At 36.2% G+C, this 20,018-nt stretch overlaps 1 long non-coding RNA gene across 1 annotated transcript in view; it reads right to left on the bottom strand.

Annotated features, from left to right (window-relative positions):
* The window catches only part of LOC139793679 (uncharacterized), a 28,912-nt gene extending 19,284 nt beyond the window's left edge, over window positions 1-9,628 (bottom strand). The window contains exons 1-2 of the long non-coding RNA XR_011724713.1: window positions 9,461-9,628; window positions 5,407-5,526 (exon numbers count right to left, since the gene is read on the bottom strand). This is a non-coding gene — a long non-coding RNA (uncharacterized lncRNA). The remainder of the gene's footprint in view (window positions 1-5,406; window positions 5,527-9,460) is intronic.
* Window positions 9,629-20,018: the final 10,390 nt, after the last annotated feature.

Genomic DNA, 20,018 nt, shown 5'->3' with positions numbered 1-20,018 from the left:
CCCCATAATCTTATAAATTTAGCTAATGAAAGTTATTTGTATTCTTTAGCAAAGAAAAAAACTCAGACAGGCCAAGATATCCAGTAAAAAGGTTTTGCTATTAAAATGTATGAGAAAAATTCCCAATATGCTTTGCTTTCTGTATTTTTTGCTGTTTAATGCAATTTTTCGAGACAGGAAGTGATGGGCTAAAAATAATAATTTATCATTGCCACAGAGATATTTTTGGTCAAGCAAGCTAATTTATCAGTAAGTCCTGCTTAATTATGTAGAGAATTACTTAACTTTTAACACATTTTATGTTAAAAATGTTAACTTTCTCAAATCTAATAATATGACTGCCTCTTATTTTCACTCTTACTCAAAACTTAACTGACTTGCTCTGAATATTCTTCATTCAGACTTTTATTAAAGAAACAAATACCACATATTTCTAATTTTCTGGCTTGTATTTTATGAAACTTCAGAATTATAAAAATTCATGTTATGTCTGCAGTTATTCAGGTAATATTTTTCTATTAATCAAACTGTCTTGGTTTACTTCTCCAGTGCTGATATGGTAGTGATTTTCCCCCTTCCTCCCAAAGATATTCATCAAATCAGCAACTTTTTGTGAAGTTTTCTGTTATCTTTTTCATCACTGTTTTTTGGTAAACAAATGGTTTCTGTCATTGTGATTTATACCCAGCGTAACTCACAATAAGATTATATTCACTTTGTTACCATCTAACAGCTTAGCTATGTCATGTCAACAGCCTGGGCAGTTTGAGTACTGAGTCAAAACATCCTGAATTTAAAGCCAAGGAGTTTGTCAGGCTCCAGGTCTGGTGTATTTCTGGGGGGTGATAAGCCAAAACCCAAAGCCTGGAACTGAGGTTTCTCAAGTTTCCCAGGGAAAGAAGGTCCAGTACCACACGAGGGATGTCCAAAACCCAGTGCACTAACCAGCAGAACATGTCTGAGCTCTGACTCTTCTTGGGAGCTTAAAAGCCCAACTCAGGCTGGCTCAGAGCTCAGGATCCTGTGTTGCTTCTACAGGGAACACCACTGGCACATTTCATCTCACCTAAGCATGAGACTAGACAGCTAGGAGAGGACACATACTCTGTAGCAGCCACAAAAGCTTTAGTACAAGGACAACAGCTGGGATTACAGACCCACCCTCCTCTTGCTTGGCCACCCTGTGTTTGCTGTATGTTGAGAGGCTTGCATGGCAAGAGGCAGGGTGCTGTGCTCCATTCCTCCAGCCTGAGTGAGTGTTTAGGCTATATCCTGGAGGCCTGTTATACAAAAAAATTCAGGAACTAATCTTGACAACTGTAATTTCTAATTGAGTGGTCAGAGATATCTTGTTTGCAAGGTCTGGTAGATATACTCAGAAGATAACCTAAAGGATAGAAAGAATTTTTCAGTTTTTCCACCAGACTGAGCCAAGCACTGACCTAAACACGTGGTTTATCCTACCAGGGCATTGGGCAAATGGAAGGAAAGCCTGAAAGGCACATACAAGGTAAAGAGCCATAGCCCCTTCCATAAATACCAGCCTCCTGATCTTTGCCAATCCTTTCCTGTTTCACAGAATCATTTTGGTTGGGAAAAGATCTTTAAGATGAGTAAAGGCTGCCTGTGGGATATGCTGCAAAGTAAAATGAAGATGTAATACCCAAAGGAAACCCAGGGATGTTCTGGGTTAAATGTCAGCCCTGCCTTTCTGTTAGAACTCAGGTCCACCAGTGCAATCTTCCCTTGGCACTCCCCAAGGGCATTCTGCAGCTTGGGCTGCAGCAGCTTTGGTGCATGGGTACATGAAGTTCAAGGCCTATTACAGTTAAATGCCAGGAAGTTAGTTTTCCAGATTGTAAGCTTTAAAAAACAGTCTCTTTTTGGAGAAAACAAGCAAATAAATAAACAAACAAAAAGAACAACTAGGCATTTTTAAATTTTTCATTTATCCTGCTCCCACCTCATCTCTTGTGATGCTCTTTGGTTTCATGCTGAACAGCTGAGCTTTACTTATCCCTAACACTTTTGCAGATATGTTACTTTGGACTCAGCTACTTCAATCACTGCTGAGAGCATAGCCAGATTTTTAATTCCTGCAGTTTTGAACCAGATGCAATTCAAAGGAGCTTTAGATGCATTTTCAACTCTATTTTTAAAAACAATAACAAAATGAAGTGGTTTATCTTTTTGGATGCCTATTGCTAAATGCATTTAAATAAATCAATATCCATGAAAGAAAGTACAATTTTAAGGTAACTTGTAATACAAATAGACAAAAAAAAAACAGCTCAGTAGGTCTGGAGTGCAAAGTATATCAATAGTAACGAGCATACTGGCAAGAAGTCAGCAGTCACTTGCTGAACTTTATTTTTTTAAGATAATGACTAAAAGGGGCCATTTTGCATTACAGATGATCGTTTAAGTGAAATTTAGAACACTGGAATATACCCTCTGTGGAAAGAGTGAATATTCATGCAGCTTCAGTGACTGGAACACAAACTTTCACAGCTTTGCTTAAACACCTCATAATTCTTTCAAGTATTAATAAAAATATAAAACCACCAGTTTTCAATATGTTCTGAAAAGATACAGCCCTAGAAAACCAAAATTTTCAAGTTACAAAAAATACTTCTTAAAGTTCCAGATGTGATCTTCATATGATCCTATTTTGTTATAAAAATAAATAGCAGGTTTTTACCTGATGCCATAACTGAATTTTCATGTCCTCTCCTGCTTGATAACCTCAGTCTCACAGTCAGATCCAAGAGTAACTTTGCCAGGACCATTATCACCTGCTCTCTTCTCTTAAGACAGCTTTTCAATCATCAGTTAATTGATATCAACAGAAGTGTTTTATTCCTGGTGTTTGCTAATAGCTGGTATTCAGCTTTCAAAGAAAACACACTTCAAACAGGAACTAAGGTTGAATCTTAACACACTTAAATCTGATCATTTTGAAAGAGTTTTTTTCAGTGTTCAGTGACTTCTAAAATAGTTCTAAAGTCATAAAGTACATCCACATGTAAATACAGAATGGAAAATTACCATTTTCCATAAAGAAGTAGTCACCAAAAGTTCTTAAGCCAAATCAATTGTAATACCATTGAAAAACAATCCAAAGAAACAAAAAGCAAAACTGGCTTGAAATATTAGAAGGAAAAAGAATTCAAATTAAATACCCCATATATATTCTTCTGTTTTTTGGATGTTTTGCAGGTAGGAAAAATATGTGTAGCTTTCTCTTAGTTCATGTTGTTTTGTAAAGGATAAAATTTTAAGAAATGGAAGTCTTTATCTCTCAGGAGATGAGAACGTCTAAACAGAGAATGTTTTCAAGACAAGCATTTCTGTAAATGCAGGAATGTATCAGGATTTTTCCAGTTTTACTCACTTTTAAAATACTTAGAACTGGTGTTTTATTTAAAGAACACTGAATCCTACTCTCTTTTTTCACCTTATTCATAGAAAAAAAACTCCTGATCAGGACCGAGATTGCTAGCAAGCACGTCAATATACTGTTATCCAGTTTTTATTCACAAAGTGAAGGCTTAAGGGGAAAATATTATTTTGTCTGACACCATATATTCTGCAATTCAGACTCATATAGAGGGTGTATTTTTAGATGGAGTCACATAGCTATTTCTGTCAAAAGGTCAGGCAGAACACACTTTAAATGAAAACAGAAATCTCTAATCACACTATACACGTGTTTTACATGCATGGCTGAATAGAATGAGTCCCTTATTAAAGAGGATCTACATAAAAAATAAAGCATAATGCCTGAAAAAATTCTTATTGTCGGTGTACAAAGCATTTCTTTCAAAAACCTTTGTCGAAAACATTTTTAATAACTGTGCAAGTCGAAGTCAACCCCTAACTCTTTTGGAGTATAATACATAAACTGGGTAGCCTGAGAAATTTGCCACCCTGTATTGCTAGCAACACTGCAAATTGAGGAATTGTTTGGAAATGGAACTACACTTCCAGCAGTTCCATGGGAATCTGGAATAAAGGGTGTTGATTACTTTGGAGATGAAAGTCCTAATGCAGGCCGATTAGGCTGATTACATTGGCCTTAGCTATTTATTTTAGGAATATTTCAGCATCAGGAGTTAGAAAGGCAACACACACACACAAAAAATAAAATAATAAAATATTTTTTTTAAAAAAAAGGGTGAAGGGAATTTTTCTGTGAGAAATGGACAAAATTGTTGGGGTGGCCCATTGACCTGTGCAACAAAAACTTCATGAATTCAATTGATAAACTGTATGGTGGGGTTACAAAAAATACAGTTAAATTCATATTTGCAAATTACACAACTGTATTTTCTGGCCTTAACTGGAATCAGAAGTAAAATTACTGGAATACAGGAAATAAGCTGAAATGAAAAAAACATTGCTGACTTCGAGCTCTGTCCAGAATCAAGTGTTATGATCTTAGAAACATCTGGAAAGAAAACAACACTGGTTTCAGCATTCTTGAGGGTTGTTTTTTCTCTTCCTGCATAATCCTGAGCACTCTAAAGAAGTTAAGTAAGGCAAAGTTCCAGCCTTATGTCTTTTCTTTTCTTGCTGTCTTAGTAAAAATCAGAAGCAGCAGTGTGCAGAAATTAAAAGCAAATTGCATTGTTCAGATACAGCCCCAGGAGAAATCACAACAAGAGACTCACTTTGTGGAGTTTTTTGGGGGGATTTGCTATGCTGTTTTAATTTGTGCTAAGTAGCTAATTATGACAAAGGATAACCCAAGGTTTATGCCCTGTAGCTTGAGAGAGTGGAGTTGCCCCAGCCTATAAAGGTAGGATCCAATTTCCTCCATCTCTGTTTCTCCACCTGATAAATTGGCTGGTTTGCTCCAGACATTAGTTGGAGTACAAATCAATAAGTAGGGAGTGTGGGCAATCAGACGTGTGGATGGAAGCACAAGCTGGAACCCTAATTTAGCACAACAGCACAGACTGCAAAAAAAGTCTGGTCTGGAGTGGATTTTCTCACCACCAAGCTCAGTCTTATGATTAACCATGTGGATTCCTACAATGAATCTATCCATAAACTGTCACTATGAATAGTAAAAGCACTGCACTATTAAGCCTGCTGCCACAATCTGTTAATCTGTATAAAGTCTGCTATAAAATCTGTATTATCCTTTAGGTCTTCTGGTTGTGTTGCAAATAAAGTGCTGTTAGTCATTGCTTGTCCCTATCCATCTAAATAGCCAGAGGAAATGTTTTGCATTTTCTTACTTTGTGGCACTGCCTTGAATTTCCAATGATACCAATGAAAAATGAATGGCATGAAAGGCAAAATTTGGCAGTGAAGTAATTTTCCTGGTTTTAAACCAGGGATCAGATTAACCTTCAGAAAGCCATAAAATACAGAATCACAGAGAAATTTTGGAATTACCTGTGCTTCTTAAGTGAGGCAACACCTGATGGTGACAGTAAATTGTCATCTCCAGGAGAGCAATGGGTCACTGCTGTGTGGTAATGCCATATTGTCTGGTGAGGAAGGCCTGAGATGAGTCTGTAAGTAGACCAGAAGCATAGTCAAGCTCTCCATTTGTCCATTCTAAATTATCAGCTTAAGGCTACTGTCAGCATCTGCTGTTCCCCAGTAAATTTCTAAAGCAAATCCCTTACATATAGTTCTAATGAGTACTTACAGACTTCAAGAGAAAATCTCAGATTCAAGACTTCCAGCCTAAACATTACTTTTTGGAGTACCTCGACACTCAAGATTGGTTTCCATGCTTCAAAATAATTTTAAAGTATTTCATTTTCAGTACTAGTGATCAACCTTTTTGGCAAGGCAGACCCCAGTTTAATACACTGATGTACTAAAATTGAAACATTTTTAATGACGGCTTCCCTAAACATTGAAAAAATCTGTTTGCCTGCTTACCTACCTTCAGTCTTATCACCATCATGTCAGATCTCTACTATGCCAAGTTGTTCCCCCTGTGTGAAAGGCCAAAAAGGAGACTGGTAACATGAAAATTAACTAATTAATAGGTAAAATATACTCCCCCAAGAGCCTTTCAAGACACGCTGTTCTCTACAGTAACGATTAGAGAAATGCTGTCTTGGAGAATAACAGATCTGAGATCTGCCAGGGAAAGGAATATTTGCAGGCTGGACTATAGTTCCACACCAGTAGTTTCTATAATGCAACAAAGACAAAAATCCTCTGAGGATTTTAAGGATAAACTATCTCTAGAAATAATTTTTGATCTATAATTTCTACCATTTTTACTTACTTTCTGACATGAGTTTGATGGTGTCATATAAGAAAATATTTCTTTGCACTCCCGAGTCCTCTCTTTTTGTTGGTCTGTAAATTTTCTCTGCTTATTAGAGTTGTGGCCAGAAAGCATCCCAATGTGGGTTTTACACTATCCATCTGTAAGAAATGCCTCTCTAAAGGAATGAGATCCTTCTTTTTTTGTGCCAGGGAGTACACAGACAAGTGTGCACTCACTCAACAGATAGGGATTTACATGTCAAAGTGGCAGAAACTGACAAAACCTATTACACTAAAGTAGCAAGTAGTGATATTTTTCCTCACAATGCTATTTCCTACTTTCAGATATCTCATAAAAATTCATGTTTGCTTTTTCAGACATTATTTTGATCACATTGCTCATTTCCTTCAGCTAGGGGGATCAAATGATTTGGTGTTCATATTTCTCTATTACAATGGACCTCATACACAATAATCTGGTGTGCAAAGCTATAATTTTGTTTGCAACTCATAATTTAAGAAACCTTTTTTCCCTGGGTCAGCAAGAGTTTCAGGGTCAAGATTTTTAACCTAATATAAGACATTACTCCATTTCAGAATAAACTAGTTTAGTGCTTTAACATGCTTCTGAGACACTTCTGCCTGTTGTGTGACAGATTTAAATGTTTTTTTAGCATATTTACTAAATTTAATTTATGTTTTCCATGGGTTAATATTCAGGTAAGCTTCACAAAACCAGAATTTTTAAAAATAAACCATGTTCAGTAATAGTAGAGATCACTCTTCAAGACTGAGAAAAGATGTTACAGAAAATGAAAGGTGCAATTAATAAAGAGGACAAAAGATCCCTTGTGCTCTACCTTACTGGTTTGCCTGCTGTAAACTGCTGGTTACTCTTTAAGGATATCATTCCCACCACTTCAAGGTAAAAACACAAAACTATGATGTTTAATGATGCCAGTTTAAGACATTACTGCTTTTTTTTTTTTTTTTTTTTTTTTTTTTTTTAATCTAGGGTTAACAAATATAAAAAGTTGTGTGCACAGCACTTTTTAAAATTCAAGATGACATACTGGTGCTTTTACTTTCTTTTCTGACTGGCACCTGATGAAAAATGAAAACTCAGCTATTTCATACACCCAGGTGGTTTTATAGGTTCAGAAAGTTCTCAGGAGTAAAGCAATGACAAGTTATCTTCTAAGACTGCAGTTCAGATAGAGAGGGAATATTATATACCATAAGTCATGACAACATTCACTCTAAATTAAGTGGAGTAGCCTGGTAATAAAGAACAAATGTCAGGCCCTTGGAGGCAGCAGTCTTTTTCTCCTGTATAGTTTGTTGTCACAGGATTTCCCCACAGAATGTCTGCTTTTGCAGTAGTGACATCCTAGAAACACAGACTTGACATGCATGAAAACTAAAACCATTGTGGTTTTATGTTTCATGTAAACTGTATTTACCTATTATGTGTCTATAAATTACATATATTTTGTGTAGTCACACTGGAATAGCACTGAAGTAGCTATACATAATTAATTTTTTTTTAATGCTTATATAAATGTATATTATATTTCAGTATGACCATAGATGCCAGAAGCATCTTTACTGCTCCCGAGAATAAAATGTATTTATTTGCCTTCATGCTTCTGTGGCAATGTCTATCCCATTTTTCCCTTTCTAAAATCATATGAAACAATCTCCTTGAGTAACCCATAAGCAGCAAAAGGCTATGTCTCATATTACCTTAGCAGATGAAGTATTAATCTTCTGGATTCTGTTTGGCCAGCCCAAACCCAATTAGGCAGTAGTTTACACTTTTTGGGGTATAATTCAGTTACAGGTGAGAAGGAACAGGCTCTAATCTGTTTGGTGGCTCCTAAAGAATTCATTCAAGTATGGCCAAGATATCTCTATAAATGCAGCCAATTTGCTATGGTCAGTATTCTGCTGAAAAAAAAAAAACAACAACACAGGATGTTTTGGTTTCCAAAGTGCAAAGTATTCCCTCTAATTTAAGCAACATCCTAACACTCATACATGTCTCTTATTAAAATTCATAAAACCATAGTAAAAAATCTCCTTTACCACTTAGTAACAAAGAGAAGAAAGTATAATGGGCTGTTTTAACAGTCTTTAAATATAAGGTACCAACTATTCACCTGTTATGTTTGTCTTAGAGTGAGAAAGATTCCCTTTAAGTGAAATAACGGGTCCAATCTCCATGCAGATGGTATTTTTTCTCAGTGCTACTTTATTCAACATTAGCCTCTTGTTATCATTTTTGGACTGAAACTTATCAAAGAGAATATAAACACAAAGTCCCTAAATAATGGAAACATTTTCTTTTCACAATTTATTAATTATTATCTCTTTGTTACTTACACAGAGTCTTTCCTACATCTAAAAGTTAACCAAAACTTTTTTAAATGTGAAGGGTGAGATTTTTTTTCAAATCAAACGGTGTGGTTTGTTCTTTGGCTGATCAGCTTCTTACTCTGAGTTTCTCTTGTATCATAAAGCAAAATATTTTCTCACTTGTTCCATAGAAACCAACTCAATAAGGAAGGGAGCTCTGGGGATTTGTTAAAGATGGTTAGAAAGTCTCATTTTCCTCTCAGCTCTCTCTTTGAATAAAACCAGCTCTACAGTCTTTACTAAATCTTCATGGTGAAATTCACCCACAGTTTGTAGAAAATTTAAATCTCTTCATAACATAAATGCCACTTTTCTCTCTAGAGTTCAGGCAAAGATCATCCCTTACTACTGTCTCTGTAAACAAGCATATAAAAATACTACAGCACATCTTGATCTTGTGATTAATTGTATTGCCATTTTCATTAAATTGAAAATCTTCCATACTTTTATGTGTCCTTTCTACTACCCCTATTTTTACTTTTTCAATAATAAGTAGTCTTCATCTTCATTTTCCTAAGTCATTTGTAGTTGCATGTCCTTGTTCTCAATTTTCTAGATATTTTATAACATACAAAAACCAGGTTCACACTTTTTCAAGTTAGTCATGCTTTAGTTGCTACCAAAAAACTGTCTGTATGATCAATGAAATAGAATTCTCTGCTTCAAATATGCTCCTTTAAGTAACAAAACCTGGATAGACTGATAAATCCAGACCATCTGGCTTTGCAGTCCTGTGCAAACACTGCCTTATGCAACTTGGGAGGCCTTTTTTACCTGCAGTGGTAAAACAACTGTTTACCTGTTCAGTGGGAACAGTCTTAAAATACCACGGGTTCTCTCTGCTACCACTAATCCTGCCTCTCTGGATCATTTCCTCACTTCCTCATGTAAAGCTGTTTCCACCCACATCATAGAGTCTTCTCCAGCTGTCAGTGTAGATGGCTTCATATTCTTTTCTGTCACCTAAGAGTCTAAAACAGAAAAAAAAAAAAAAAAAAAAAAAAAAAAAAAAAAAAAAAAGTTAACCTGCAAAGTAATTGCTCCTTAGCAGTGAATACTATGGGAGTATAAAAAAATACAGCTTGTGTCTGCATTGTAGCATATTGGCATCCTCATCTTGGGCCACATGCCTGACATATTCTCTCTAACTTTTGGAGTTAAACTATCCCCACATGTTCCATCATGTCCTTTCAACATTGTACTGCTTCTGTGGCGTGGAGCCAAAGTGGTCTCCTGTCTGCAAAATGCTGGTCTGTACATCCCAAGTTTCCCTGTGCCACCTGGTCAGACTGCACATAGAGTCTATCTCTTCTCTTCTTCTGCCTGGTAATGCAACAGGAGAGAAGGAGAACAGAACAAAATCTAACAAAAGGAGAATCTAACAAAATCTAACAAAATCTAACAAAATCTCTGGGTATCTGGCCCAGCCTGGCTTATTTGTGTGTACAGAAATCCAGACCAAAGCTCTGGATTGGGATGAGGTAGTGCCTCCAAGCCATCCATAATGAAAATGAGAATTAGAGCCAAAATCCTGTTAATGTTTTTCTCAATTTGTTCTAATGTTTGTTCTAAAAGAAATGAAAGAGGGCAAAGAATAAAACAAATACAAGCTTGGATTATAAATAAATGTTATTCTTATCCCCTTTCTGATTGTGCTCATCCATTTTATTTTACTGAAAAATACGAGTTTTAAAGCTATATATGAGTTATGATGTAAATAGTGATGAAGAAAAAATATAAGAGCTGATTTGGTTTTTTTTTTCTGGCTTATTAATAGGAAGAATAGGAAGAGTAGAAAGAGTATGGTGCAAGCATTGTGCTGAAATGCTCTCCTATCATTTGCCAGGAAAACCAAAGACTTTGCTGACTGGTCTGTTTACACTTAGTAGGCACATTTATTTACACTATTCTTTCCTAGTTAAGAAATTCACATTCCGGTTCCCTCCTGATTTTTTGAGATTATTTAATCAGAATGGTGGTCCACAGAAGACCAAACCTTTAAATAAAACAATTCTGTGTACCTGTGAAATGATCAGAGGAAACAAAACTGAGCAGAATACTGACAGCAACAGACACACTCAGGTGAGCACAACTGCCTAATTAAGGTTTTAGCACCAGGTATGTCACTCCAACTAGAAAATGAAGCAAGAAGTGAATGAATTCTGTATTTTGTAGCACATATAACCCTAAATACACACTTGTTACTGAGATTTGGTGACTAACAAGAGCAACCATGCATATCATAAACATCTTAATATCTGTTGCTAGTTACTGTCAACCAACCTTTTCCCTCATTCACCCTTGCAGCCTAAGGGTAAACTGACATGTAGTGTGGATGCAAGCTCAGCATTAGCATGTGTTAGTAATAAAATGGACTTGTAGAGCATCCTCTGCTTATACTTTTCCCAATAGCATTAAGAAAAATGATCCTTGTCCCATGGCAGTACAAGTTTTGACTCTACATTTGCATACATAAAACTCTGCTCTATTTCTCTGTATGTCAGGAACACTGGACCAAAACATCCTCCTTAGTGGATGAAACCACAGTTTTCTGACACCAAAAAACCTCTCCTGTAGCAGCCACACTTCTCCAAACACTGTAAAGATGTCTATTTGGTACAGGATGTAGTGAGAAATCACTCAGCAGAGGGGGCAGAATCCAGGTACACTGCCTGGAGCTCATTACTTGTGCACCACACGTGTGCTGCACAAGCTTGTGGCTATGCTACAACAGCTTCCAGTACACTACATTATTGTAAGTAAATGCAATTCCCAAATGCTTATCAATATGGACTTTCCAGAAACTTATACCTTTCCTGTTTCTTCACAATAATTTTTCAGATGGTTTTTATAATACACAGCAAATCATGGGGGTTGCTACTTCTCTGTGCTGGATTTGAGACTAAGCTAAAATTCTCCCTGAAGTCTACTAACTAACCTTAGCACACCAGCAAGTAGTCCCCAGTGTCTGTGATGCTCTGTACCAAATCAGAAAGCTGGTTACCTGCTTCATTTCTGGGTCCTTTATAAAATCCCAGGCTATATTCCATTGTCCTGGGACATGGTACATCAGCAAATCTGGGTAATAAATGAAAACACCTATCCTAGAAGCTTTTTTTTGCGTGTTATAGGTAATTATTAAGTATCTCTGGTCTTATTCCAGGCAGAAGTTCCTAGTCACGTCTGGTTCTGGTTTCTTGATGTGTCAAAGTAGTTCTGGAAGCTCAATACACTCCAATAACAGGGTTATAGTCAGCAGAAATATTCAGTATTGTGTCAGTACTAATATTGTAACCTTTTACCATTTTATTTCCTGTAAACCTAATGTAACTGGTCACACAAATATTTTCTGGTTTTGAATTTAAAAATTCAATGTTACAGGCTATCCTAACTACTAAGATTTGTTTTAAAAACTAACCTTGACTTTCAAAACCAGACTTACTGCTAAATAAGCTTACACTGCACATGAAATGCAAAGATTTTGTGTAATGGAAATCAACCAGTTAATGGAAGTAACCAAGTAATGATTATTCATAATTCTGTTACTGATCTCAAAGGGAAGAATTGTAGCACTCATATAAAGATGTAATTTTAGTGGTTTTGCTAAAACTAGCAAGGAAAGGACTGAGGTTTAAAAATGTAAAGACCTAGTGAACCATAAGCTGATAATGAGTGGTAGGAAACACAATTTAGTATTCACTAGTATCTGTGGGTTTGTGTGTCTCTTTTTAATAAATGAGGTTTTCATGCTGATGCAATGCATCAATTTGGTGTATATTGTGTGTATACAGAGTATATTTTAACTAACTAGAGAGAAAAATCAATTCAAATAAATATTTCATGAGATTAAATATTTTCACTGAAAAATGTGTGTATGAGGGATTGTGTGTGTACACGAGATTAAGTACAGATGATGCTGTAATATCATGGAAATAAGGCAATGAAATATTGCATAGCAGATTTATTGTTGAGTCAGGAATATTTTAGGTATTTAATAAACTATATTGATGACTGTATAAGTAAGTTGATTTGAAAAGAAAACAATATTGAAAACAACCTTCAGAGCTTTCCTACAAGATGATACCACGGTATCTGTCACATTCATTTCCAGTGCTCCAAGATTGCTGAATAAGATTGGTTTTTTTGCAAACGAGCTTTGTATTAGCAATAAAGATGATCTCTTGGACTGGTTTTCTGCATATTAAAAATATACCTTAATACAATATTTTGTGTGAGACAAACCTAAAAAAAATTGCCATTGTAAATAAATGAGGATTTAACAAACAAGTTCCAGAGTTAAACTGTACCAGATTTTTTTCCTGGAGAAAAAGAAAGGTTTTGTTGATGTTTTTAAGATTATGATTCTTACCAAATTCTATAAAGAATTTTTACCACCTAAGAAGAGATAGTCTCCTTTTCCATACAGTTAGTATCAAGAAAATGAGCTGGAACTCATTTTATGTTAGACATAGCCAGAATTTTTCTCTGGTACCAAAGGCAATCAAAACAAAATGGCTTTGGAGACATAGGTGAAGTCTCCATCCCACAGAAATGCAAACCACTTTTGGGAATTACCACAGCCATACATGACCCCATGCTAACAGCTTACTTTTATAGACAACAGATTCGTGGTGCCCTAGGGCACTACCTATTTATCACCAGATTATTGTCCTGTAATCTACAGCTCTCTAACCCTTTTATATGTCTTTTACTGTAAATTATTCCTTGTTCCTTGTTATATGAATAGAGCCAGACAGTTCTAGCCAAGCTGCTGAGATAGACCTCCTCAAATAAAAAAGTCCAAAAGTATAATGTTAATGGAAGAATGTAAATGGGCAATAAATATTCATTCTCATGATACCACTGACTTTTCTTCTGCCCTATTCTAAGTCTGCAAAGTTGTTTAGAAGTGATTGGTTTGGGAGTGATTCCTTTATTGTTGATTTGATTACATGATGTTCAGATTTCTTAAGCAATTCTACCTTGGCTTGTTTGTGCTGTTTCAAAAAGACTGTGCTACTGCTATGCTTTGAGACCTGGAAGATGAGCAAGAGTTCCTCTGAACTCAAAACTCATGTCCAACTACAGGCACTGAAAATCACCCCAAGGCACGATACCTCCTCATCACACAGAGAGATTTAGGATCCCCAGGGCACCTCAAGAACACACTGAAGACACCTATATTTCAGCAATTGAATTGAGACCTCCAGGTTTCAAGACTGATAAAACATCAGGGCTGAGCATCTATGCAGATAAATGAAACTATGCTACAGAGAAAAGATTTCAAAATTTTCAATGAATCCTTTAATGTATCTCAACAGGTTTAGGTTCCAAAAAACAGACTTAGGGTGGCTATGATTTTAATATCCGGGGAGAACTTGTGTATTTTCTGGAGTTATCTTACCTAGAGGATGCCATTTTACAGAGATGCTTCCTTATTGTACTGCTTGCATTTTCCTAAATGGGCTTTTAAGAAAACCCTTGGAAAAGAGGAAGTCTGCCTGGAATGTGCTTGCTACAAGGTCCTGGAAATTACTTGTCTGTACAACCACAGTGTAACACTCATAGGAAATTGACCCATTCTGGGAAAAATAATATAAGAAAACTGGTGTGTCATCTCCAGCATCATGTCACAGTGCCTTGGCACAAAATATGTCCAGATACAAAACTTTTCAATAAAAAATAAAGCAAAATTAAGGCAAAGAATGCATTATGCTACACATACTACTCATGGTTAACTCAGGAAGTACAGTTAGGATTAACAAACACTGGATTTTGAAACAGGATACTGTGCATCCTGTTTTCTGTGCAGTGCCCAGCTGCCTTTGCTTTAAGCACATAAAATTCAACAAAAACGTCTATCACAGTCTACAATTATAAAATTATTAATTAAATCCACATTTCAAACTGTCTATAGAATAAAAACCCAACATCTTCAAATACAGAAGCTAAAAAAATGGGATAGCATAGGTAAAGAGTATACATCTGTTATTTAACCTATTCCAAATGTTTGATTCTTATTTCATAAGATAAGGTTGTAGCAAATAGGACTACTTACTGTTCAATAAATTAAAGATTCTAATTATATATATATATGTATATATATATTATATAAAAATGTATATATATAATATATATTATATAAAGAGTATATATAATATCTATACAAAATATTATATATGTATATGTGATATAGATTGTATATATTATATATAACACATCTATACATTACATATATTATATATGTATATGTATTATTGGTATATATACATATAATACATATATAATATATATTAGTATAAGTTCAGTATCTCTTATATTTCTTAGTATTTTTAATTTCAATGACAGCTATAGAAAGAGCAAAAAGAAAGGTAATGCAGAACTTTTTCAGATACAAGCAATCGGGATCAAATCTGCAAGATGACAGCTAAAGCTCTTGCCTACAAGCATCCTAACCCATTCCTAGTCACTAGTGACTATCCTCCAGGAACATTAAAAATACTCAGAAAGAGTGCTCAAAAGAGATAAATGGGGAAATAAAGCACACCTGGGGCTGCTTTAATGTGACAAGAATAGTGAGGACCTCTCTGAACTAAGAATAGTGAGATTTGGAAGGAGGTAGAAATCATACAGGTACATTAGTGGCTTAGGATATGATTTCTCAGTCTTTGGTTCTAAATAAAGAGTACTTTGCTTCAAAAAGGCTGTCACTGGCAGTACTTGAAGAGCAAAGACAAATAGAAGAATATTATGATTTTTTTTTTAAGTCTGCTCATTTGTTGGCTTTAAGACAGATATATACCATCTTTCAAGGGATAAATACTCCACTAGTAATGCTTGCTGAAACAGTTTGAGTTTTTCTGTCAAAATTCTGAGTTTACAGAAGCCATAACACTCAGAAGGGGACAAAATCTTCCTCCACACGTTGCCCAATCACCCAACCTTCAGCCCCCTCAGGATGCACCTGGCTGAGGCACTTGCAGCTGCACAGTCTCGTAGCCTACAGGAAGCTGAGTTTCCGTGGGAGCCTTAGGAGGCTCAGCAGGAGGCTAATTTCAGAAGTTCATTCTTTATCCAAACTAAGACACTAATCTAGACTCACTTCCTGAATTTTGCCATTTTGACATAGAGCCTGAAGGATTTCAAAAGCCTGCTGAGCTCAGGTGTAGGAGATCTTCACAGTCCAGCTGCTGCTGAGCTGGAATGAATTCTTTCTATTTTACCTCATGCTGATCCCTGGCCTTTGGTTTCTTCTGTCACTGCTGCAAGGGACAAAAGCACACAGAAGGAAATCAGATTTGCTGGGTTGACCATAGAGGAAGAACTGCATCCCAGACTGATTTGTGGGATGGAGAAGTCCACATAAGAGAAGTAAAAAACTGCTGTATGTTTTTTTTCAATTAAAATACATATGAAACATGATCCATTGGAAAGATGAGTAGAAAATTGGTACCTGTGTGGCAGTAGTTTTTATTTCTTCAGATTACATAGCAATCAAAATGTGGTCTGTAACACAAGTCCTCCAGTTGAGAGAGATGTCAAACTCTTGATGACAAAGGTGGGGGGAAGAGAACTTGGGAATGAAACAGAACAAAGCTCATGGCTCAGATTCACAGTCCATACAAAGTCAGACTTAAGGAAGGAAAAACTCAAAACACTTTATCTTCTGCTTTTAGTGATGCAGCTTCACACTGCTATTATTCCTTTGCCTTCAAAGGCAGCTCAGACACCCAGAGACAGCCACACAGGGCAGTAAGATCATAATTGATATAAGACTGAGGTTTTAGCAAATATCCCTTCAAGAATCAAAGCTTTATGAGAAGTAAAACAGTATGTTGACGTAAGGCACCAAAGATGTTGAGATACACATTTTCTTCCAGTAGTTTATTCATTCGGTTCCTATCAAGTACCAAACTATTTATGCACTTGTTTTATAAAGAGGTCAACATAAACTTCCCATTTGTATGATTCTTGCACAAGCAAAACATATTTGACTTGAAACCTTGGAGAGCTACTGTCTGCCAAAGCACAGATTTTCTCCCACCTCACCTCTTTTTTAACAAACAAGATATCACAAAAATACTAAAATGTCTGGAGCTTCATTAAGCCTTTCTTCTTCCTCAGAAACAAAGTCATAACAACTCATAACAATTAAACACAAGAAGGAACAAAGCACAGCTAAAGCAGAGTCAGTGAGATAAGAGATGTTCCCCAAGTGAACATGCAAAACATACCAACTGTGAAGGGGAAGGAAATTGTTCTTACAAGATGCCAGCGTGCAAATTAAGCCTGCCTAGGAAAAGATGAACTTGTGCGCTGATTGCAGGCAGGCTTTAAATATACAGTTTTTGCAAAGCTTTAGAAACATATATCCACCCTTTGAAAATCTTCCAGCACAGGTTATATAGGTTATATGTCTATGAGGCCAGGCCTCAGAAATGAGAAAATACAATATCGTAAAAACTGCGATAGACCTATTTCCAAATTATTTTACTATGATCCATACATACATGTATCTGTTTGCCATGTTACCATAGTTTGTTATTTATTACCACTATCAATTTGTAATCCCCTTTCAGAATATGATAGGGTTTTTTCTGTGATGTAATAATCTTAGGATTTGTACAGAATCAATGATATGGTAAGAATGGGCAGTACAAATGAACCCTGGGCAGTGAGGAGTGCACAGAACTCCTGCTTCAGCAAGGCATGGGGCCCAAAAATACCAAAAAAAGAGAGAGTCAGAGAAGGAGTGCACAGAATGTGAAAACTACATGACACATCAGAGGCTCATCATTGGAAGGGAATTTGGTGTACAGGAAAAAAGGATGAGAAAACTTTATGGCAGAAGAGGAAAAAGTAAGGTTTATACATAGCCCTTGATGAGGGCAGGTTCTGAAACAGGATATGAGAAGAATATCATCTGAGAAAAGAAAGCATACATACAGTGAGTGCAATAAAGTGTGCATTCCCTAGCTTAGCTGAGAAATAATTCATTGCATTCTTATTGAGGGTCAAGAATGACACACAGTGTTCCTGATACAGCAATCTTTCCCTTCAGAAGCTTTACCTTCACTTGTCTTCTTGTAAAGACTTTCTTCTCTACCCAGAGCCTCACATTGCAGCAAAGGGGTCTGTCCCACAGGCATGGGGAGGTGGACACCAGCCAGGCAAGGTCTCATCTCACAGGTCCTATGGTGCAGGAGTCAGGCAAGCAGAGCTGGACAAGTGTCCATGATCAGGCACAGCCCAGCAATCACCAGGCACATCCCCAGCACCAAGGGGTTTTTGAGGTCAAGCCAAGAAGTCAGTCAGCAGCTCAGGGTCTAGAGGTGGAAAAAGAAAGTAGATAATAGAAAAAAGAGTGCCAGCAGTCAATTTTTACATTCAAGAAGAGCCATTTGTCATTAAGAATGACTGCAATGCTCCATAAAAGAGTTAAGAATATTTTAAAAGATGTTTAAGGTAAACTAATGTACTTAGTATGAAGGATTCTGATGTAGTCACTAGAACAAACAATTAGGAATATTGACAGATTTGAGGTACTGAAAATTAGATAAATATCTTCAAGCCTCTAGGTAATTATTTGAACTTAATCCTGTCTTAGTAATGATTATCTATTGTACTTGGCAGCTTGTTTGAAATTATCAGGGTCAGTGTTGAACACTAAAGGGTGGCATTCATCCACCTCACATAGACATTTATATGAGCTAAACACCAAGGTTTTGTCTGCGGTCAATGAAAATCTGTCTAGCAAGTGTAGCAGAGACATGATTCATCTTATCCTAAGTACATTCATATGATAGGTGAGAGGAATTGCACCCAAAAAGACCCCATTTCCCTTCATCAGCTATAAACAGATCCTTAGGAGAGCAACTGACATATAGATCAGTAAACTGCAGACCTCTGAAGTCGGAAGAAATTACATGCTCATATTATAAAAAAATATAACTTATTCCCTAAAAACAGGACTGGTGAGGAAGAGACACAGCTCCTGATCCAACGCTTTTTCAAATTTATAATTTGGATCAGGTGTTCCAAGTTTATAAACCTGAAACAACACTCACTGTCTGGGGAAATCCATCCAGGACATGCATACAACATATTTGGTGGGTGATTTTTCAGCTATCTTCTCTCAGACTATTAAATCTACAGAAAAAAATATGTACAGCAGGACTGTACTGACAAACAAGGCAAAGAACAACCTGGCAGCTAAAGTCTGGTTTTTATACAGTCACTATCCAAATAAATAGTTTTGTTTCCTTATTTTATATTTCTAAAGCTTTTAAACATGCAAACAGGTGAGTGATAAACATAACTGCTGATACCAAGGCAGGTGGCTTGCACACTGCTTGTCCACTGTAGAGATGCTTAAAGCCTCAGCACAGAGGAAATAATAATTAGTGTCAGAAGCATTACAGCTTCCAGAAAATATAACTGCTTTTGGTCAGTCTGTAATTTGTAGTTCATATTCATAATGAGAAGAAAAGATTTCTTTTTAACAGGTTTTCTTTTAACAGTTGCCATTTAATTTGATGTGGTTGTGGTACTTGTCTTAGATGAAGGTGTGTTGTTTTTAATCAAAAATACAATGCCACATTGGAAAAATAGACATTCTCATTAAGTCGAAGTCTTAAGGTGTGGGAAAAAATATGAATCAAGTTTAACCAGATGAAAACTACCTGTAGAGCCCTGAACCAGACAGTTTGGGCTGATGGAATATGAATTTCTAGGCACAGTTTGACAAGACCATCTGCACTGACACAAAACCACAAACCCCTTAAGAATGCAAGCTTTGAAAATCTACAGTTACAAAAATAAAATAAAATATATCCTTTGTCATAGTTGTGCTGTATGCCCCATGGCAGAGAAGATACCAAATATTTCCCAGAGCCTTCTATAGAAAACTTATGTAAGAATATAAATAACAAATGAAAGTCACTTTTTCCTCCTACTTATACAAACCATTTTAACTTAGAGCTGAGGAACTTCTTTTGTACTTCAGAGTCCATGATATAGTCTCTTATTCCTATCAGATTCTGAACAAGTCATTTTCCCACCATCAAGGCTCACATTGTACAAATTTATACTATCCCACCCCTGGGTACTCTCTGCTTCTCTCCCCTTATCTTCTGAAAATTTTTCCTTTAAGGCATTTGGCAGATCCTTTGCATTGAATCCTCCCTGTTTCCCAGATGTGTAATGGTTGGCTGTCATTTGTCTAAATATATATAGTCTAAAGATTTCCTTTTTCCTTACTAGACAAGGTAAAGGGATTATCACAATTTCTAATATTTGTTGAAGATTCTCTCCATTTATTACTTAATTTTTCCCTGAGATGTTCACTTTCAAACCAC

This window comes from Heliangelus exortis, chromosome 2 (assembly GCF_036169615.1).
Source record: "Heliangelus exortis chromosome 2, bHelExo1.hap1, whole genome shotgun sequence".
NCBI classification, from domain to species: Eukaryota; Metazoa; Chordata; class Aves; order Apodiformes; family Trochilidae; genus Heliangelus; species Heliangelus exortis.
Note: the sequence above shows the minus strand (reverse complement) of the source record. Positions and strands in the feature narration are given on the sequence as shown.